General features: G+C 39.2%; 1 protein-coding gene across 4 annotated transcripts in view; it reads right to left on the minus strand.

Moving 5' to 3' along the window:
- Positions 1 to 20,403, minus strand: part of Fer (FER tyrosine kinase) — a 305,523-nt gene that overhangs the window by 273,536 nt on the left and 11,584 nt on the right. The window lies entirely within an intron of this gene.

Below are 20,403 nucleotides of genomic sequence, written 5' to 3' on the forward strand. Positions count from 1 at the left end.
GCTCATTGGTAGAGCATTTTCTCTAATGCAAAAGCTGATGGCTCGATCCCCGAGGTTGCAGTAGAAAACACAATCATTTGTGGGGCACAAAAACTGACAATGACTTGTTATTGTCATTATTGATGCTGCTGCTGCTATTACCTGCAGCTAGTGGAAACATACTTCTTATCATGTGTCCAGCAAAAGAATGAGGAATATTTCTGAAGGAAGAAATGCTAAAAATATTTTAATTTTTAACAAAACACTAAATCTAATATTCATTTTAGTTCTGATGGCATAAATGCATAGTCCTTCCAAATGCATCTTGATAAGCATTTTTATTTTTTATTTCTATCAGAAGCTTTAAAAGATTGTATAGAGGTCATGAAAGAAAAATGGGAAACAGAATCTGGCAGAATCTGGGAAATGTTCCAGCCTGTCTTAAGAGGCTTGTTTATGTTTATTAATATTCTAGGTCAGAATATATATGTACCACTCTTTAGGGGGAAAAATGGAATAGTAATGGTTCTTTAAAGTAAGGCAACTCTTTTGGGCTTCAGGCCCAGGACAAGCAGCTAAGGTACCCTTTGAACCAAGGTGGACCTGACCTCCAGGTTCTCCCAGTATCCCTTAGTCCCTACCCATTACAGGGCACAGCTGGCACACTCTGCCCTTTGCCCTGAACTCTCTAGCCCAGGGGCAGGGCTTCACCTCCCACAGAGGTTCTTCACTATATAACCCAGAAATTGTAGTTCCTTCCTCTCTCTTTTTCTGCATTTCCTCTCCTCTCTCTCTCTCTCTCTCTCTCTCTCTCTCTCTCTCTGTCTCTCTCTTTCTGCTTTCCCTCTCTCCTCTCTCTGTGCACTCCCAGTTTCTCTTTCCCAGGGTTTCTGTCTCCCCCTGTATGGCAGCTTCCCTTACACCGTCTTTGGGACCAGTGAACACACCAAGAGCGATACTTAAACAAATGCATTAAATAATTAAACCTTCATTTAAATACTTACTTTAACATGTCTTGAATTAGTTCATTCCACTGGCGGAAAGAAAGATAACCTATAGAACTCCATAATTGACGAACCATGTCTAATTGTAGGGCTGTATGACATGACAAATACTTTAAAAATTATCAGATCAACACACTACACCTAACTATCAGACCAAAATACTACATGTGACTACCCCATTCATGGCAAATCATATATATATATATGACTAGAGTTAGCAATAATAAACAAACAAAACAAAAAAGTAGATATCTGAAATATTCACCAGTGGGCAGTGATTAAGTAATTGCAATCCAGCCCAAGCTTCATCTTTTCTACCAGGAATAACCAAGTCAAACAGAAGGGACCAGCTAGAGAGACCCAATTGCAGCAAGCAATGCATTCGGGTATGTGGCAGTGCATCTGTATGGGAATGTCTCTTATAGTCTTAGAGACTGGAGCTTTTACAGGGTTCATGAAACACATTGAAATCATGTAGACTTAGCCTGATAACCTACTGTATGCTCAGACTATTTGCTTAACCTGCCTTTATGAGAATAATGGAACCTTAATTCTCTTGGAGTTCTTATGTGATCAGCTTTTACAACCTACACTAGTACATAGCTTTAATCTTAAACTATGTATTCTTCCATGGCCCTGAGCCACAGCATTGCATGTGTGCATGTGTGTGTTATGGTTTTTGTTTGCTGAAAACAGCCCATAGGTGGAAAGCAACCTTCTACAACAAATATCCACCATACGTGCTGGAAGCAGCATATGGATACTGTGGATAACTGCATGCTTAAAATCATTTGTTATCTGACTCGGTTGACATCAGTTAGTGAATCCCTTGTAACACTCTGTTAGGATTTCTGTAAAGTATGCCTCATTCCTTCCCCGTGTGATGCCTCCTGTGTTGTTCAGTAAATGCAGAAGAAAGCCCTTTATTAGGAACCGGTAGATACAAAGATCAAATACAGATGGAAGACACAGGGAAAGATGTGCAGGATTCAAACTTGGGCTCACTCCTGGCTCAAATTAATGCAGGGAATTACTGCCCTTTCTTTCCTAAATGTGACACCAACGTGTTTGGTGCTTCTGAGGCTATCTTTCATGCATCTGACTGATACATAGGACTTCTTTGTACTCACAGGTCTTGAGGACTCCTTCCTCATTCAGAGATACCAGAACAGGCAAGAGGGTTCCAGCTTTTGCACAAAGTACAATCCAAGAAGCCTCATGTCTTCCCCATTCCATAGACAGCAGGGGAGCAGGGTGTGGCAAGAAAATCCCAGCATACCTTCCCCATCAAGAGATATCCATGACTTGACCTAAGAAAGAATTTTCTACCCTCTCAGGTAGCACAAAAAGGAACCTCTGAAAGCTCAAGATTATCAACAAATGAAGAAAACGAAAACCACAGTGAAAAAAATTAACTGTCATTGGAAAATCACTCCATAAAAGCAGACTAAGACCTACATGCTAAAAAACTAAACTAGCTACTTATGAAGAGATTAAGTGTTTGCCAAGTCTAACACAACACATAAATTATATAGGGCTCAATCATAAACTACCTGTCATCAAGGAAATCATAATTTTAATGGGAAAACATAATTAATACTAGTTCCACTATGAGTCGGGTGCAGCATAACAAGGTAAAGACTTTAAAGCTGCCATGGTTAAAAAAAAAAAAAAAAAAAAAAAAACACTTCGGCAATGAAATATAAACTCTCTTGAAACAATGTAAAATCACAAGACTTAACTAAGTAGGACAAGCTATAAGAATAATCAGGTAGAAATTACAGAAAGAAAAAAACGCAGATTTAAAACACCTTAGCTGTGCTCCACAGTATAGTGGAAATAACAGAAGCCACCATCAGTGAGTCAACGCAACCAGACAACACAGAGAATACAGAAAAGATACAACCAGAAAACAATGCAACACACATACAACACAACTCTTTCTTTATCAGCAGGCAAGAAGAAAGGTAGTGAAACAAAATTGGAGAAAATACAGCCAAACCTGCTTAAAGTAGCATACACGTGCACGCACACACACACACACACACACACACACACACACACACACAAATACAACAAAAACCAAAACTGCATGGTATCACCAGGGACAGACAATAATGGACCAGAATACACCACCTCAAAATGGATTCAAGCATGCTCAACAGCCGGCTGACAAAGGTCTAAAAGTGAAAGCCTTCACCTCTAACCTAATACCTTATTAAAAGTAATGTTTAGCCAAGTGTGGTGGCACACGCCTTTAATCACAGCACTCAAGAGGCAGAGGCAGCCAGATCATCATGAGTTTGAGGCCAGTCTTGTCTAGAGTTCAGAACAGCCAGTGCTATTACACAGAGAAACCCTGTCTCTAAAATAAAAATAAATAAATAAATAATGAATAAAATAAAAAATGGACTTAAGTGACTAAATGTGAGTGCATTTACTGATAAATTTCAGATTAAAAGGAAAAATGGGAAGAAATCTTCAGGATCTAAAGGCAGGGAGAATACTTAGTCACGAGATCAAATCCACGATCCAGAAGAGAAAATGGACTGTTCAAAAGCAAAATTTTTACTCTCTGAAAGCCTGAGTGAACAGAAGAAAACACAGATTTTGAAGAATATTTAATGAAGAAAGAAAGAAAGAAAGAAAGAAAGAAAGAAAGAAAGAAAGAAAGGCTCAATGTAGACAAATAGGAGTCAAAAGATATATGAAATCTCCTATATTAGTTCTCATGACTTAAAAGTAATATATGTATATAATGTATATTTACCACATGTAACACACACACACATACATGCAATAACAATTAGTGAAAAAAAACAGGCCATAAATTCGCAAGAAAGTATGGAAGGGTATATGAGATAATTTAGAGGGAGAAATACTGTAATTAAATTATAATATCAAAAATAAGAAAAAAGTAATTTATAATTACACCAATCCAATTTTCAACTTTTCAAAATGCCCAGGCCTTGATATGGTGGTACAGCCCTATAATACTAGCACTCAAGACAGAGGTTTAACATCAGGCCTGGGCTACGTAGTAAGGGTCTGTCTTTGCAAAACAAATCAAAAAACCCTCAAACTGTATTTTATAAAATCATCCCTATTTTTCTCGAGGAATAAAGACACGGAAAAAGAAATTATTTTATCAACTGCAGCCGTAAGGTATATGGGTGGAGTGTACACAGTGCTGATCTGTAATATAGATTATAGATAAGCAGCTAAATACTCTCTTCTGTATCTGCCATCTCCATCACTTAGAAAAGTGACTTGTACATAGCGGACAATAGAAATCTGTAAGGTGAGTTAACTGGCTGAAGCTACACAGCCCTGCATAAGCATCTCCAATGCTCAGCGCTCCATACTTTGCATGTCACTTACTTTTCTCAACCTTGTAAGCAAAATCCTAACAAAAGTGATTTAAGACAGGAAGGTTTGTGTTGGCTCACAGTTCAGAAGAACGGAGTCCACCTTGGTGGAAAAGGTAAGGCAGCAAGAGCAGCTCCGTATGTGGTGCCAACCCAGAAAAAGAGAACCAGGAATGCCAGTGCTCTTTCCCGTCTCGTTTTCCTCAGTTCAAGACCTCACCCCATGTGGTGGTGCTGCTCACACTCATGCCAGGTCTTTCCTACTGTCAGTCTCACTGGGAACGCCCTCAGAGACATACCCAGAGCCCTTCTCCTACACAAGCTTGTAATAAAGACTATCCACCACACAGCAATAGTTGGCATTCATCTTATTTGTACTTATGTTAGGTATTCTATATTAATTTTACAATCATACACTACAGGTTACAATTCCATCTTCCATAACAGCCACACAATTTTAAGACATACTTATGGTTCTAGCTAGTTTTTTTTGTTGTTGGTTGGGTTTGGGTTTGGGTTTGGGTTTGTTGTTGTTTGATTATTCTGTTTTGCTTTGTTTTAGTTTTTTTGAAACAAGGTTTCTCTGTGTAGCCTTGGCTGTCCTGGACTCATTCTATATACCAGGCTGGCCTTGAACTCACAGAAATCTGTCTGCCTCTGCATCCCTGAGGGCTGAGATTACAGGTGTGCATTAAGGTGCCTGGCTGGTCCTAGCTAGTTTTAACTGTCAACTTGACACTGCCTAGCACCCCATTAAAAGGAGTCTCAACTGAGGAACTGCCCAGGTTGGGAGATTTCCTTGGTTTTTAATTGGTGTGGGAGGCCCCAGCCCACTGTGGGCAGCACCACTCCCTAGGAAGGTATAAGAGAGCTGGCTAGGAATGAGCCTTCGAGTCAGCAAACAGTGTTTCTCTGTGGATTCTGCTTCAGTTCCTGCCCTGCCTTCTCTCAATGATAGAATGCCACCTGTAAGCTGAAATAAATCTTTTCCTCCTATAAGTTGCTGCTCGTCGTGGTGTTCATCACAGCAATAGCAGGAAACTGGAAAAATCTCCCTGATCTTCCATACCTGTATGCCCTCCCCAAATCTAAATGTCTTTGTATTCACATCCTGGAAAATCATCAGCAACCAAATCTGGAGGCTGTGTTCACTGACATGCCTACCCCATTGTAACCACTACTCAGGCTACAGCCCCTTCCTTCAGGTCAGGAACTGTGTGTGCTGCTTTCTTTAACAAGCACATTAGAGTATGTTTTAACTATTTGTTCCATCTATTTCTTCCATTAGACTATGCGCGACCTGAAGCAAGAATACCATAGTGCTTTCATTTGTATACCACTGGGATTTAGCTTACTACAGAGGCAGTAACAGGATAATACACAAAAGTGCGTATGTGTTATTAACAATGTAATCTTAAAAAAAAAAAAAAAATCCAGGTCTCATGTAACCCAGACAAATTCTTACTTAAGAATGCTGTCAGCCGTCTCACCCGCCTGCCTCTGCTGAAGACTGTTATCACAGGCATGTAGCATGTTCAATTTATGCAGTGCCGGGGACTAAACCCAGGCTTTGTGCACGCCACCAACTGAACTATACCCCACCCGCAACGTGACCTCTTTTTAAGAAGCAAGTTTTTAAACTGTGAAACTAATATAAATCTTGCTAAACCGCTGGCTATTTGGATTTATTTAACCTGTTTATTTGAATCTATCTTATTTAATGATCTTCAACTTAAAATTATGTTTTCCTATAACAATGATTGAATATTTTTTAAAAATCATAAAAATTACTGTTTTCTAAGATTAGAAATTAAATTCTGATAAACTATATCCACATATACAGATTTCATATACAGAATTAAAGTTATTAAATAGCAAAATGTAAAATAGCTAACTACTTTCTTTGCAGGATGACAAAATTCCTATTGTATTATCCTATGAACACACAGATACATACAAGTATCTATTCTAAATGTATCTTGTTTCTCAGTTTTGGGCTCTGTAACTGGCAACTTTTACATTCTGCAAATGCAAAGATAAAAATACTGGTTCTTCTGGGCATTTTGGAATACACTATAATAATCCTAGCACTTGGAGTTGAAGGAAGGAGAATAAGAAGTTCAAGGTTACCCTCAACTACATAGCAAGTTTGAGGCCAGCCTGGGGTACATACAGAAGAAGAACAAAAAGAGGTAAGAAGAGGAATTAAGAAAGAATGAAACAAATGAGTGAATTTTGTGCTGTTATCTATATATTTAAACATTCATTCATTCATTCATTCATTCAAGACAGGGTCTCACTAGGTAGTTCTGGTTTTCCTGAAACTCACTGTATAGACCAACTAGCCTTGACTTCATAGAGATCCACCTGCCTCTGACTCTCAAGAGCTGGGATTAAAAGCATGTACCAGTATGCCTGGTGAATATTGGGTCTTTGACTGCATAAAGTTTATAATCTTTACTGAGTATTCTCTCCCAAATTGGGAAAATTTATTTTAACACAGATGTTTTGTTAGGAGGAAAAAAGTGTGTTTGTTTCCTTTATCTAAAATTCTTACAGCGATTCAATCACAGACCTTATTGGAGGTTGGATGCTAAGGAAAATATGTAATAAAAGTATGAGCAAGTGAGATAGCTCAAGGTAAGATCCTCTGAGTTTCACATGCACACTGTAAAAGCACATACATACCACATACTTACATACTACATGTAAGATTAAAGAAATAGAAAACTTTTCATTCTGACCCTAATGGACGAGAAGAAAATTTAGCAGCATTTATCCAAATCACTTTATAGCTCACGGGCACTGTCAGAATGTTTGTACAGCCATAAAGAATATGAAATAATGAAATGGCTAAAACAAACAAACAAAAGAATGATCTCAAAGTTTCTCACCTTCCACATGCTTCTATCAGTGAGACAGAGACAAAGCCACACTGAGCAAGCAAGCAGTAGCCATAGTTACAAACCCAAAAACTGACTTTGCATGAACTCAGAATGAGGTCTCTTTTCAGAAGCACTGTAACAGGCAGGATCTTAACTACAAATACAGTATCATCCACTACCAATTTGAGGACATGCTAATACCTGTGACTTAACACAACCCGGTGTCTTAAACTTCTGTTAAGCTTTCTGTGCTTGTAAATATTGTTTCCAGCTCCATGTGAAGAGAAAGTTAAGTCAAGTGAGTACGCTGCACTGGCCAGCCTGTTTGACCAGGGTTAGTGCATGGCGACCCCCCTGGGAAGTCTAAACAAAGAGGGAATGTGCTTGCTCCTAATTTAAGTTGTGTCACTATGTCAGGAATCTACACAAAGCAGTAACATCTGCAATCGACAAGAGCAGAAATATTAGCACAAATTTTGAAAGGAATTGACATAAGACGATAGGCATTTATTCAGTAACCACAAGAAATAATTGTTAGGAACATAAATATAAATAAAATCTGGAATACAGACTTCAAACAACTTAGAGTAAAGGAAAACAGGTTCACACGTAGTAACAATCAAACTGACTTATTCAAAAGTCACTCAGCAAACCTATATTGAGCATCTATTTGCCACATATATTTCTGATTGACAAAAACACCACGATAAATAAGATTACAGGCAAAGCAAGGCAGTAAGTAGCACACCTCCATGGTCTCTGCATCAGCTCCTGCCTCCAGGTTCCTGCTTATGTTTGAGTTCCTGTCCTGACTTCCTTCCATGATGAACATTGCTGTGGAAGTGGAGGCCAAATGAACCCTTCCCCCACCCGAATAAATAAATAAATAAATAAATAAATAGGAATACAGGCTTAAGTTGTAAGTTCATAGCCTACTAGAAGTGAGAAACATGGAACTGTAGTGGAATCCTAGGGAATCTGTGCAAATGTACACAATTTTGAATAAAAGTAGAAATGTGAGGTCTTGACTAAAGGAGAGGGGCCAGGAATCTGTGGATTAGGTTTTCCTTTTTGATAAAAGACTAAATTACCTAAAAAAGTCAAGAATGGAAGGAATTTTTCTGAAGAGTAGCATAAAACTGGCTTTCCCAAGGCCAGCTCTCTGAAGGCTGGCATCTGCCATGGCCTATTCAGTTCACCCCTAGCAGATGTGCCTTCTTGGTTGACACTGTTGGTGTATGCCTCTGCTGAGCCTATTCCAAGTACAGAGACGGACTCTGGAGGCTATTCTGAATCTTCTTTGATAGAATTAATCTCTTGAAAAGGAGAAATTTGTTTGGCTTTAAGTTGAAAACTACACTCTTTCATAATAATTGATCATGTCAGGGTAAAGGTTAAAGGGCATCTAGATAGCTATGTATCTAGAATTTAGAGCCTATGAAGAACAATAAAATGTCTCTAGATTCAAATGTAACCATTTCAAGACTTCCAGGATCATCTATTAATTTTAGCTCTAATTGGACACATCTGCTAAGAGCTGTCATTGCCTAGCAAAGGTTATTTATTACTGCATGTATAACTCAGAGACTGGTTCATTTACTGATTCATCAAATAAGTATTTATTAAGTGTGAACAATATGCCAGGTCCTGAGTAAGGTCCTGAATACACAGATAAAGGTTGGGTCATGCGCTCTGTGGTATAGTAGAATCCTGGTAAGTACAAGGCTAGGTTTGGTGCCCAGTGGGGGAGATGAGGAAGATAACACTACAACCTGGGGGTCTAACAGATATTTGAAAATGGAAACATGTAGCCTGGAATGGAGTGCAGCAAACCTCACAGACTTTTTAAAGCTATACAGAGCAGCCCCTCCCCTGGCCCAAACTCTCCTTCTTCTTAATCAAAACAGGTATCTCTCATCTTCGAAAAATGCACATCTTTAATCCCAGTACCCAGAGAGGCAGAGGCAGGGGGATCGCTGTGAGTTAGAGGACAGCCTGGTCTACAAAGCAAATCCAGGACAGTCAAAGCTACACAGAGAAACTCTGTCTTGAAAAAGAAAGAAGGAAAGAAGGTAGGTAGGAAGGAAGGAATGAAGGAAGGAACGAACTACTAGGGACATGGTTCAGTTGCTACAATGCCTGTGAAGTATGCACAAAGCCCCAAGTTCAATCCCCAGTGTTCCATCACTCTGATGCTGTGACACACTCATGTGATCCCAGCACCTGGGAAGCAAATGCAGGAAGATAAGGGATTTAAGGTCAGTCAGCCTTGTCTACCTAGCAAATTCAAAGCCAGCCAAGGATACTTGAGACCCTGTCTCAAATCCAAACCAAATAAAAAGGGGGGTGGGATGCTGCTTAAAAATCAGTGGCAAATGCCTCCCAAAAGGTAGACTAAGCATCCTTCAGAAAATTCAAAGAGAATAAAGAGGAATGTTCTCTAAGTGACAGGTCCAGCCAGGGACAAAGGTACATAAGTCTTATCTGTCTGTATCTATACTCTGACTGTATCTATTGACTTGCCTATAGAAAATTTACATTTTAATCTACTTTTCACTTCAAATGGTATATTTTTTCACACACATATGCTTAAGCCACTACTGCTTTATAGTATTCAGTTTCTAGACACATATTACTAACTAGAAGCTATAACCAACAGTGAGAAGAATGAACAATGAGGGAAACTCAACGCAGACTTCTAATTTAATTTCAAATGCTAATGCAGTAAATCAAATATAAATCTCCTAGCTTTCTTTTCTTAAAGCAACCAAATGAAAACGTAACTCAGCTAATATACCTTTAAATTTTGAATGATATTTTGAAAAGAAAAAATATTTGGGCTCTTTTATCTCCTACAACCTCAGAGAACTAGAATCAAAGAGCAAATTGCAGTTTTAGATAGATAACATTCTTAAAAAACAGATAATTCCCAAAAGAGACATTAAGGAAATTTGTGTTTCAAACTTTAACCCTTAAGAGAAAACCAGATTATCAACAACAAAGAAACAAACAACACAGCAGGAAATTATTTAACAGAAGAGAACAGAGGGCCCTAAAAACCAAATGTAATGCATGAAACCTGACCTAATCCTAGATTTAAAACTCCAAAGAAAAGTTCTCCAGGATAACTGGTGAGTCCTGAATACAGATTGCCATATAAAGTAATGCTGTGTTTCGACATACACATCCCTTAAAATTTCCTATACTAGTTCCAAATGTGGAGGCTGGATGATTGGGAGGAGTTCTGAAAAAACACTGTCTTCTGGATATGACAGAGCCATGGCACTGATGAACTCACAGCAGTTGTGATTATCCACATAAGAACTGTACAAGATGAGGCCAGTCAGCAACCCACCATAAAAAGCAAAGGAACCTGGGAGGCAGTTAATGTTCCTAAGAAAAAGAATATCTAGTATATCCATTGTGAAGTTGCCAAAACTCCAGAAAATACAACCTAAAGCACGCAAGCAATACTAACTAAAATCACTAGGTCACAGAAGCATACATAAAAATGAAAGGGCTAATTATTGGGGAGAGGGGGATCAGCAGGGGTGAAAGGAGTATGAGAGAAAACACATAAAATACATGAAATGCAAGTACAGAATTGCCAAAGAATAATGCTTTCTTTAAAACTTGGGAGAAATTGTGAGATTTTAATCGTTTTGTATGCAAACAGAATTAAATTTGCTTGGTTTGTCAAATGTATAATGGAGATGTGGTTGGTACACATACACTGTAGAATACTTTTTCAGCCAAAAAAAGAAAATGAAATCATGAACTTTCAAAGAGGAGAAGATACTACTGAGTGACGTACCCCAGGACCAGAAAGACAAACATCACATGTTCTATCACATCTAAGGCTCCTAGCTCCAAATTTACAGATGTAAGAACATATCCTGAAGTAATTGCAGAGACCAAGAAAGTAAGAAGAGCCCACTGGGCTGGTGTGGAGGAAAAATAGAGACGGGAATAGCAACATACAAAGTAATCTGTTGGTGAAAACAGGAAAAATGGGGTATCTAATTAGGGAGGAAGGAGGGAGATTTAAAAAGGAGAGGATAGTAAAATAACAGTAAGGATGTTTAAAAGTCATAGGGAAACATACTATTAATGATCCACCTAAATACAACCTGTAATAAACATAAGTCTGTATGTAAATATGCATATATAGTTTGCATCTGGGCTGACAATCTCCCTCCAAGAGCCAAAGATCACCTAATAAAAACCTCAATAACAGGCATGAGGAGTCATTTTTTGAGTTGTTGGTCATGGTTAGCTAAGAGACTTCCAGAACACTCCAGGCTATTGCTACTGTCCTCAGCTGTCCCCATCCCCCAGAGGTAGAAGGTAAGGGCCTATGGCTGAAGACACTGTCTTCTTCAAACATGGAGCCCTGTAACTCCTGACCTGGAACTGACCTAAAAGCCTTCTCCCTGAGGTTGAGTTTTCATGGTACCAGAAGGCACAATGCAAGCTTCCAAGCAGGAAAGCAATGAACCATTTCTACCCAGCTACAGTATCTATGAAGCACAACAACAAGTATGGCACATGTCATACATGCCTTGGCTAATGCACAGCTCTGTAATCAGACTAAGGATCTGCTATTAAAAAAAAAAAAAAAGAAAAGAAAAAGAAAAAAAAAAGGATGGAAATCGTGTCTGGTACTAGAAACCTAGCCAACTTTCCAGGGCTAGTGAAGTCATGGATCTTGACCTACAACTGCCACTTTACTGAACAGCACAATCTCTAACTACAGTCTAAATATGTGTCCTTATACCTGCATGTAAGTTGGTCCTCAACCCTCATCAAGGAAACTTCTCTTTGCAACAGACAGAGACCACTACAGAAAACCACAGCAAATCAAACTGCAGAGTTACAGAGCCCAGTCCCAGTGGGTATATCTACGAAACACTCCCACACCCAAGGCTCTGGGAACATTGTGGACGAGGAAGAGGAAAGACTGTAAGAGGCAGAAGATCAGAAAGTTTACATGTGTCTCCTAATAATATCAAAAGCTACACACACAAAGTCTCACCAACCCATAAAGTTTCACCAACATGACTGCTCAAACATAAGCTAAATAAAGGACAACAGACATGCCAAAGTGGATGGGGAAAGCCCATGAGGCCTCAATCCCACACAAGAAACTAGCAGAGAGCAGAGGTAGTGTTCCCCAGGGAGGAGCACACCCACTGGTTATTCAATGTCAAATGGTCAGCCCTGAAAACATATATGTACGTAACAGTATACAGACTGAGCATGTTGTATATATGTATTTAACATTATATATGTATATACATATATGTATGTAACAATCAATTTAAAAAGAAGCCATACATAGAAACAGACTGGTGGATCGATGGAATCAAACTGAAGACCCAGAAATAAACCCACACACTTAGAGACACTTGATTTTTGAGAAAGATGCCAAAACCATACAATGGAAAAAAGACAGCATCTTCAACAAATGGTGCTGGACTAACTGGAAGTCTGCATGTAGAAAAATACAAATAGACCCATATCTATCACTCTGCACTAAATTAAAATCCAGGTGGATCAAAGACCTCAACATAAAACTAGACACATTAAATCTGTTGGAAGAAAAAGTGCGGAAGAGCCTTGAACTCATTGGCACAAGAGACAACTTCCTGAACAGAACACCAACAGCACAGGCTCCAAGATCTATAATTAATAAATAGGACATTGTGAAACTGAAAAGCTTCTGTAAAGCAAAGGACCCTGTCATCAGAACAAAACGACAGCTTACAGACTGGAAAATGATCTTCACCAACCCTACATCTGCTAGAGGGCTAATATCCAGAACATATTTTAAAAAACTCAAGAAATTAAGACACCAACAAACCAAATAATCCAATTTAAAAATGGGGTATGGAGCTAAGCAGAGAATTCTCAACAGAGGAATATCATATGGCAGAGAAACACTTAAAGAAATGCAAAAACAAAAAACAAAAAAAAAAAAACCTCAGATTCCATCTTACACTGATCAGAATGGCTAAGATCAAAAACTCAATTAACAACACATTCTGGAGAGAAGGTAGAAAAAGGGGAATTCTCCTCCAAGTTTGCTGGTGGGAATGAAAACTTGTACAACCATTTTGAAAATCAATCTGGCACTTCTCAGAAAGTTAGGAATAGCACTACCTCAAGATCCACCTATACCACTCCTGGGCATATACCCAGAAGATGCCCTACTATTCAATAAGGACATTTGCTCAACTATGTTCATAGCAGCTTTATTTGTAATAGCCAGAATCTGGAAACAACCTAGATGTCCATCAATGGAGGAATGGATACAGAAATTGTGGTACATCTATACAATGGAATACTACTCAGATATTAAAAATAAGTAAATCGTTAAATTTGCAGGCAAATGGATGGAACTAGAAGAGCTCATCCTGAGTGAAGTAACCTAGAAATAGACAGGTATTGTATATACTCACTTATAAGCAAATATTAGCCGTATTATATAGGATAGCCATATACAGACCTAAAGAAGCTAAACACTAAGGAGGACCCTATGGAGGATGCTTAAATCTCATTCAAAATGGCAAACAGGATAAACAACAGAAGCAGTGAAAAAGAGGAAACAGGATGAGTACCTACTATAGAGGGTCCTCTGAAAGGATCTACCCAACAGGGGATTAAAGCAGATGCTGAGACTCACAGCCAAACTTTAGGCAGAGTGCAGGGAGTCTTATGGAAGAAAGGGGGGGAGATAGACATGGAGGGACAGGAGCCACAGAGGAGACCAACAAATCTAAAGGCTCTGAACCTAAAGGGTCCTGCAGAGACTGATGCACCAGTGGAAGACCATCCATGGAGAGGACCTATACCCCCTGTTCAGATGTGGGTGATTGGCAGCTGTTTCCATGTGGCTCTGAGAGGAGCAGGGGCTGCCTCTATCACAAACTCAGTTGACTGCTCTTTGATCACTCACCTCTAGTGACATGGCCTTGCCAGGCCAAGAAGGAAGAGAATCCAGGCAGTCCTGATGACATTTTAATCAGCTATTGGCAGTTGGCAATGGTGGAGAACTCCCCCTTTCAGTGGACTGGGGAAAGGGATGGGGAAAAGAAGGAGGGTGGGTGGGGCTGGGGGGAGTTGAGGGAGGGGGCTTCAATTAGGATATATAATGAAAAAATTTTGAAGAAAAAAAAATTAAAATTAAAAAAGAAAGGAAATTTTAAAAGAGGCCATAAATTTGAAAGTGAGCAAGGAGGGGTGTAAGAAAAGGTTTAGAGAGAGGAAAGGGAAGAGGGAAATGATGTATTTAAACCTCAAAAATAAAAGAAGCAAGTATAAAAAAAATAAAATTCTTTGGCTTGCAAACAACAAAGCAAACAAACAAACAAAAAAAAAAAAAAAAAAAAAAAAAAACTTAGGTTGGTATTTAACCTCCAGGGTGGTATAGGAAGAGATGAAAGCTCCCCTCATATGAACACTCCTAATGCTCAGTAAAAAGACACTTCAGGGACAACCTTCTGCAATGTGAAGACACTCAAATAGCATCATATATGAAAAACAGGCCTTCACCAACCACCAAACCTGCCAGCATACTTTGATCTAGCATTTACAAACCTCCAGAGATGTGGTTAATAAATTTCTGTTGTGTATAAATTACCTAGTATGAGGTGTTAATTATAGCATCACAAATGGGTTAAGACAGACATACTTAATGTTAACTTTCTTATATGACCTCATAATTATGATTATACAGGGAAATTATTATTTTCAAAATCTATATGCTAAAATTTTTAATTATGATGCTTTTCTCTTTTGTGTTTGTTTGTTTGGCTGGTTGGTTGGTTGGCTGGCTGGCTGGTTGGTTTGGTTCTTGGTTTGGTTTTTGGTTTGATTTTCAAAACAGAGTTTTTTGGGTTTTGGTTTTGTTGTTGTTGTGTTGTTTTGATTTCTGTATCCCTGGCTGTCCTGAAACTCACTCTGTAGACCAGACTCAGCAATTCTCCTGCCTTTGGCTCCTGAGTGCTGGGATAAAATCCATGTACCACCATACCTGGCTATAGCTATGATATCTTGATATGGTTTCAAACTACATAAATATGCAAAGAATGAAAATGCAGGTAAATGTCACAGTGAACCTAGCTGACAAGCAAGCAGTGTACCCACATTCACTATCCTGTATCTTCAGCTCTTCTGTAGTGAAGCAACTGCCAAAACTAAAACTGGAGCAGAAGACAGATGAGAAACCCAATGAAACTGAGGCATGAGGAATAAAACCACACTGGTCTTCAAACTCCTGAGAGCCAGATACAAGGACTGGGCAGATCACAGAAGCACTTTAGGGTCCCATTGAAAGAGAAGAAGTGGGTGAGCGCCAAAGGTACACAGCAGCTACTAAATTCTACCATAATCTCTCAGCCTTACAACTCAAAAGATAACCAAAAGGCCAGAGACATGGCTTTGGGGTTAAGAGAGCTGGCTACTCTTGCAGAGGACCTGAGTTTTGTCCCATCACACACATTGAGCAGCTCACAGCCAGCATGCCTGGACGTACATGCACATGCATGCACATACATAGTTTCTTTTGTCTTTCCACCTTAAAAATAAATTTGAAGAAGATAACCACATGTAGACATCCAGTTGGACCAGCACCATTTGTTGAAGATGCTATCTTTTTTCCATTGTATGGTTTTGGCATCTTTGTCAAAAATCAGCTCTCCATAAGTGTGTGGGTTTATTTCTGGGTCTTCTGTTCGGTTCCATTGATCCACCATTCTGTTTCTATGCCAGTACCATGCAGTTTTTATAACTGTTGCTCTATAATACAGCTTAAGATCAGGGATGGAGATACCTCCAGAATATCTTTTCTTGTAGAGGATTGTTTTAGCAATTCTGGGTTTCTTGTTATTCCATATAAAGTTAAGAATTTTTCTTTCCAGGTCTGTAAAGAATTGTGTTGGTAATTTGATGGGAATTGCATTGAATCTGTAAATTGCTTTTGGTAAGATGGCCATTTTTACTATGTTAATCCTGCCAAGCCATGAGCATGGGAGATCTTTCCATCTTCTGATATCTTCTTCTAATTCTTTCTTCAGAGACTTGAAATTTTTTTCATACAAGTCTTTGACTTGCTTGATTAGGGTTACACCAAGGTACTTTATGTCATTTGTGGCTACTGTGAAGGATGTTGTTTCCCTAATTTCCTTCCCAACCCTTTTGTCTTTTGCATACAGGAAATGCAAATAGATCCATACTTATCACCCTGCACAAAACTAAAGTCCAAGTGGATCAAAGACCTCAACATAAAACCAGACACATTAAATCGGTTAGAAGAAAAAGTGGGGAAAACCCTAGAACTCATTGGTACAGGAGACAACTTCCTGAAAAGAACACCAACAGCACAGGCTCTAAGAGCAACAATCAATAAATGGGACCACATGGAACTGAAAAGCTTCTGTAAAGCAAAGCACACCCTCATCAAAACAAAACGACTGCCTACAGATTGGGAAAGAATCTTCACCAACCCTTTATCTGACAGAGGGCTAATATCCAGTATATATAAAGAACTAAAGAAGCTGAAAAGCAGCAAACCAAGTAATCCAATTAAAAAATGAGGAACAGAGCTAAACAGAGAACTCTCTGTAGAGGAATATCGAATGGCAGAGAAACACTTAAAGAAATGCTCAACATCATTAGCCATTACGGAAATGCAAATCAAAACGACCCTGAGATTTCCCCTTACACCCATCAGAATGACCAAGAAGACTCAAGTGACAACACATGCTGGAGAGGTTGTGGAGAAAGGGGAACCCTCCTCCACTGCTGGTGGGAATGTAAACTTGTACAACCACTCTGGAAAGCAATCTGGTGCTTTCTCAGACAACTAGGAATAGCACTTCCTCAAGATCCAGCCATACCACTCCTAGGCATATATCCAAAAGGGGCTCAAGTACACAATAAAGACATTTGCTCAACCATGTTTGTAGCAGCTTTATTTGTAATACCCAGAAGCTGGAAACAGCCCAGATGCTCCTCAACTGAAGAACAGATGCAGAAATTGTGGTACATCTACACAATGGAATATCACTCTGCAAGGAAAATAAAAAAAATCATGAAATTTGCAGGTAAATGGTGGGACCTGGAAAGGATCATCCTGAGTGAGCTGTCCCAGAAGCAGAAAGACACACACAATATATACTCACTCATATAGATATATAATAGGATAAACCTACTAAAACCTGTACATCTAAAGAAACTAATCAAAAGAGAAGACCCTGACTAAAATGCTCAATCCCCATCCTGAAAGGCAAAGAGGATGGACATCAGAAGAAGAAGAAAACAGGAAACAAGCTAGAAACCTGCCACAGAGGGCCTCTGAAAGCCTCTGCCCTGCAGACTATCAAAGCAGATGCTGAGACTTATGACCAACTGTTGGGCAGAGTGCATGGAATCTTATGTAAGAAGTGGGAAATAGTAAGAGCTGGAGAGGACAGGAACTCCACAAGAAGAGCAACAGAACCAGAAAATTTGAACACAGGGGTCTTCCCACAGACTCATACTCCAACCAAGTACCAGGCATGGAGATAGCCTAGAACCCTTGCACAGATGTAGCCCATGGCAGTTTAATGTCTAAGTGGGTTACATACTAATGGGAAGAGGGACTGGCTCTGACATAATCTGATTGGCCTGCTCTTTGATCACCTCCCCCTGAGGGGGGAACAGCCTTACCAGGCCAGAGAAGATGACAATGCAGCCACTCCTGATGTGATCTGATAGACTAAGATCAGAAGGAAGGAAAGGAGGACCTCCCCTATCAGTGGACTTGGGGAGAGGCATGCATAAAGAAGGGGGAGGGAGGGGGAGACTGGGAGGGGAGGAGGGAGGGGCTTATTGGGGGGATACAAAGTGAATAAAGTGTAATTAATAAAATAAAATTGAATTTAAAATAAAAGAAGATAACCACGTAGAAACAGAAAAGTTTATAGGCCAATAGGACAAAAAATAAGAAGTAAGATATCTAACCAAATGCCTCACACAGAGGACAAACAGTAATATAAACTCTTTCATTTCAACAAAGCATCTTAAAACTGCTTTAGAAAGGGGCTAGAGGGCTGACCCAGCAGCTAACAGTACCGGCTGCGCCTCCAGAGGAAGTGAGGGGCCCAACCATCTGAAACTCCAGCTCCAGAAGATTCGCCACCCTCTTCCAACCTCTGCGGCAGCAGGCATGCATGTGGTGCACATACACATACATGAATGCAAAACATGCGCACAAGAGAAAACAAATTTAAAACAAAATCTAATCCCTCAGAAAGAAAAATGAGGCTGTTAAAAAATTTAGAAGATATGACTAACACAAAGTAGATTTATTTTAGTAACTGTTAAATTTCCATTTTCACCTCAAGAACCAGTCCTAAAAGACTAGGTATAAATCACTCTGAGGAGAGGACCCAGCTCGATTCCCTGTACCCCCATGATGTCCCACAGCTGTCTGAAACTCCAGTCTCAAAAAATCCAGTGTCCCCTTCTAGCCTCTCCAGACACTGCAGATAGGTGGTATACAGACACACACATAGGCAGAATACCCACACACATAAAATAAAAGTTATATATGCTCTGATGAAATCATACAGCGGAATTTATAATAATCTCCCATGAGTCTAAACAAGCTGGATACATTCAAATAAGTTTAATACAGTGAGTGAGTGAGTGAGTGAGTGAGTGAGTGAGTGAGTGAGTGAGTGTGCATGCGCGCAACTGATACTGGAAAAATCTTCAAAATAAAATATTTTTTAAAATTACCCATGAGAACACTGGGGAACATCCTGGAAAGATTTCATACTGGTGAAAAGAACGATCTCTTTTCTTTCTTTCTTTCTTTCTTTCTTTCTTTCTTTCTTTCTTTCTTTCTTCCTTCCTTCCTTCCTTCCTTTCTTTCTCTTTCTTTCTTTTTGGTTTGTTTTTCCAAGATAGGGTTTCTCTGTGCAACCTTGGCTGTCCTAGACTCACTTTGGACACCAGGCTAGCCTCAAACTCACAGAAATTTGTCTACCTCTGCCTCCCACAGCACTAGGATTACAGGCATGCACCACCATACCCAGCTACTATCTCTTTCTCTCTCTCTATCTCTGTCTCTTTCTCTCTCTCTATCTCTGTCTCTTTCTCTCTCTCTAAGAGAGGGCAAGGTAAAGGCATTTAACAGTATAAAAATAGAGAACAGTTACTTTCACTTCCAGAAAGTTGCTGGAGTCCTATCAAATTAAACCCATAAGTAAATGTCAGATGAGGCTTCAGAGGCTCATGGAGAAGTCAGTGGCTCACCCTTACATTACAACAGCTGGTTACTGGGTACCGGTGGGCTAGCTCAGACAAAGAGACATCTGACTTGTCTAAGAGCCATCTAAAGAGCCTGCCAGCCATGTCGGCAAGATAGGGGATCTGAGGTGGTTTTCTTTTTCTTTTTCTTCCCTTTTCTTCCAATAGGGTTCACAGCATTTCGAGTTCTTAAGTGTAAAAGGGAAGAAAATACATTCAAAGATGAGTAATTGTTTGTTTGAATATAAGTATCTGTTAAATACATCATCACAAAACAGAACACAGAAAAAAAAAATGACCATAGGATTAGCTTTTATACAAAAATGGACTTAATAGAAATGCTAAAAATAACAGACATGCTAGAATAAGGGGTTTTGTTTGTTTGTTTGTTTTGTTTTGTTTTTTGAGGTTCTCACTATGTAGTTCTGGCTGGCCTAGAACACTATGCAAGCCAAGGTGACCTCAAACTCAAAAAGATGCACCTGCCTCTGCCTCCCAAATACTTGGATTAAAGGTTTACACTACCATGTCTGACAAATTTTTAATATATACTAGTTAATGATTTGTTAAAGCTTTTCTCAAACACTGAGTTTTATATGCCTTTTAATTAATTATGGATTTAATTTTACATCACGTCAGAGGCTTTCTGTAAACACAGAAATACAGAAACCAGAACAAAGACAAAGAATGAGTTTTTCAAAAGGACAAACATGTTGAGTTTGGTGCCGAGCATTTGAAAATACGGGACTGGTAGGCACATACATTAAAGAAGCAAGATGAAGACCGGGATTCTGCCATTCTAAAGCATTAGCTGAAAAACCTAACCAGATCACAGGTGTCATATGCAAAATGTATTAAGATAAATGACAA

Source organism: Psammomys obesus, unplaced genomic scaffold (assembly GCF_907164565.1).
Source record: "Psammomys obesus unplaced genomic scaffold, mPsaObe1.curated_primary_1811, whole genome shotgun sequence".
Lineage (NCBI taxonomy): Eukaryota > Metazoa > Chordata > Mammalia > Rodentia > Muridae > Psammomys > Psammomys obesus.